Consider the following 3,084-nt stretch of genomic DNA (forward strand, 5'->3'; position numbering starts at 1 on the left):
TCAGACTTTTCCATTCCTTGTAGCTAAAAGCATTCCTAATTTAAGATGTGGCAGCTTCAGTGTGAATAAAATTAATATAAAATTGGAGAATTTGTCTAATTTATATGGTATTGTTTAGGCACAGAACAAATACAGGTAATATGGGAATATGACAGTATTCAGGAGGTGAAAGATCAATTCTAGTCAGGCTTTGGACATTGCAAAACATGGGTATTAATGCCAAAGAACCCAGTCCTAGTCACATTTCCTAGGTTTTCTGGCTGCCTCCTGAGGTCTTTCCCACTGTACCTACGGCATTTTAAAGTGTTATCTTTTTCAAGCTTAGATACCTGAACATGACAGAGGCAAGGATTGAAGTTTCGATAATATGGGAGAAACGGGGTATGAGAAAGAGTGAGTGGGTGGAAGACATCAATTAAAGGATGACTATGTAGAAGCCATACCAGTCTTCTAACCACGGTTGTTTCTGGGACATCCCAAATTTATGGTAGCTGTATGTTATTGAATTTCAGTGGGGGAAAGAAAAGAACAAGATTTTAAAAAGACAAAAAATAAGGAGAAGGAGAAGCAGCAGAAACAGCCTTTGAAGGCCTAGAAAAATTTTCATGCAAGCATTAAAAGCTCCTTCAACTTAGGGGTTCATTTCTACCTGATTTCTGAACGCTTAATGTGAAGTTGGTAGTAAAGCTATGCCAATCATATGCTAACCCAATTCTGTTAAATTTTAGAGTAATGATAAAATGTTTGGTAAATTTGTCCATCTGGTATGGGAAGTTAAGGTAGAGGTAGACAATACCTACTAGAAGTGAGAAAATACACAGGACCCTTGTGGAAAAAAAGTAGTCAGGAAATTAAGAAAATTTGACCATATCAGGTGATAAATGTGATAATAACAGTTGCCACTTAGAAATTGCTCTTACTTAATTTTTTTGATTCAGTTTTTAATTCAGTTTTGTTGTTTCTAAAATTTATTTTTATAAATTTATTATTTTTTAGACATGATCTCACTCTGTCACCCAGGCTGATGTGCAATGGTACAATCTTAGCTCACTTGCAGCATCAACCTCCCAGGTTCAAGTGATCCTCCCAATTCAGCCTCCTGAGTAGCTGGAACTACAGGCATGTACTACCATGCCTGGCAGATTTCTTTATTTTTTAAGAGACAGGATCTCACTACATTGCCCAGGCTGAACTCCTTGTCCTGAACTCCCTGACTCAAGAGATCCTCCCATTTTGGCCTCCCAAAGTGCTGGCATTTATAGGCCTGAGCCACCATGCCCAGGCTAAATTTATTTTTTATTGATACATAATAAATGTACATATTTTGGGGGTAACGTTATAATTTAATGCATTTATATAATTTTAAAAGATCTAATCAGTATAATTGGGATAGTCATCAACTTTCCTATTTGTTTTTTCTTTTTTTTTTTTGAGACAGAGTCTCACTCTGTCACCAGGCCCCAGGCTGGAGTGCAGTGGTACGATCTCAGCTCACTGCAACCTCTGCTTCCCGGGTTCAAGCAATTCTGCCTCAGCCTCCCAAGTAGCTGGGACTACAGGTGTGCACCACCATGCCCAACTAATTTTTGTATTTTTTAGTAGAGATGGGGTTTTACCATGTTGGCCAGGATGGTCTCAATCACTTGACCTCGTGATCTGCCCTCCTCGGACTCCCAAAGTGCTGGACTTACAGGTGTAAGCCACCGTGCCGGGCCTCCTATTTGTTTTTTCTTTATGCTAGAAACATTCAAATTAGTCTGTTAGCTATTTTGAAATACACAATAGATTGTTGTAACCTATAGTCATCCCACTGATGTGTTGAACACTAGATCTTATTTCTTCTATCAGCCTGTATATTAATATTTGTACCCATTCATCAACCTTTCTTTATCTCCCTCTCCCTGTTACCTTTCCTGCCCTCTGGTATCCACCAATCTACTCTCTTGTCTTCATGAGACCTACTTTTTTAGTTCTCACATATGAATGAGAACATGTGATATCTGTCTTTCTGTGCCTGGCTTATTTCACTTAACATAATAACTTCTGGTTCTATTCATGTTGCTGCAAATGACAGGATTTCAACTTGTACTTAAATTTTTATCATTTGCTGAGACTTAGAAGGCAATTTCTCTTTTATATCTTTTTAAAGCTAATCATAAAGAAAGACACTAATTCTTTGTATAACTGAAGAAATCAACGAAAATGTTATTTACTTATGGCACAATGAGAGAATTGTACTTCAAATGGAGGCTGACACTTGCAAACTCCTATATATGTTCATCTGCCTTTTACATTTGTCAACTAGGTTGATAGCCTCTGTGTTCTCTCACTGAAAGTTTTGGAAATGGCTGGCCTTACTGATTAGACACTTCTGTAGATGTGGCATGGTCAGAGGTTATATTATTTCTGGTTAGAGTGAGAAAGAGAGTTTGTAAATGCGTTATAGGAAAGTATGGCAATTCTGCAATTACAGCACTATTAAAGATTTATATCTTATGTATAAGTGATACGGAGTAATTATGAGCTTTATTCTATATTTTGTCTTCACTTTCTATTTGTTTAGTGTTAGACCCTGAAGTGCTTTTGATCTTATTAGAATCCATTTTATCTTAGGTTTTGTGAATTTTCAAAAATAAATTTATTTATTTGTTTATTTATTTATTTATTGGGACAGAGTCTCACTCTGTTGCCCAGGCTGGAGTGCAGTGGTGCAGTCCTGGTTCACTGCAACCTCCATCTCCTGGATTCAAGTGATTCTGTCGCCTCAGCCTCCTGAGTAGCTAGGCTTACAGGTGCATACCGCCATGCCCGGATAATTTTTGTATTTTTAGTAGAGAGGAGGTTTCACTGGTCTGGGCAGCCTGGAACTCCTGACCCATTGCTCTGGAACTCCTTGACTCAGGTGATCTGCCCGTCTTGGCCTCCCAAACAAAAATTTAATATTAGTTTATATATATAAATACTATCTTGACCACTATGTAAAAAAAATAATTACCAGCATCTCTTTAATATGGATAAATATCCAGGATATATTGTTAAGTAGAGAAAAGTAAAATACAATGTGTGTGTGTGTGTGTGTGTGTG

At 37.5% G+C, this 3,084-nt stretch overlaps 1 protein-coding gene across 4 annotated transcripts in view; it reads left to right on the plus strand.

The window, feature by feature from the left end:
• MYO5A (myosin VA) overlaps window positions 1–3,084 on the plus strand; it is a 214,798-nt gene that overhangs the window by 23,458 nt on the left and 188,256 nt on the right. The window lies entirely within an intron of this gene.

The sequence above is a fragment of the Cebus imitator genome, unplaced genomic scaffold (genome assembly GCF_001604975.1).
Source record: "Cebus imitator isolate Cc_AM_T3 unplaced genomic scaffold, Cebus_imitator-1.0 Scaffold325, whole genome shotgun sequence".
Lineage (NCBI taxonomy): Eukaryota > Metazoa > Chordata > Mammalia > Primates > Cebidae > Cebus > Cebus imitator.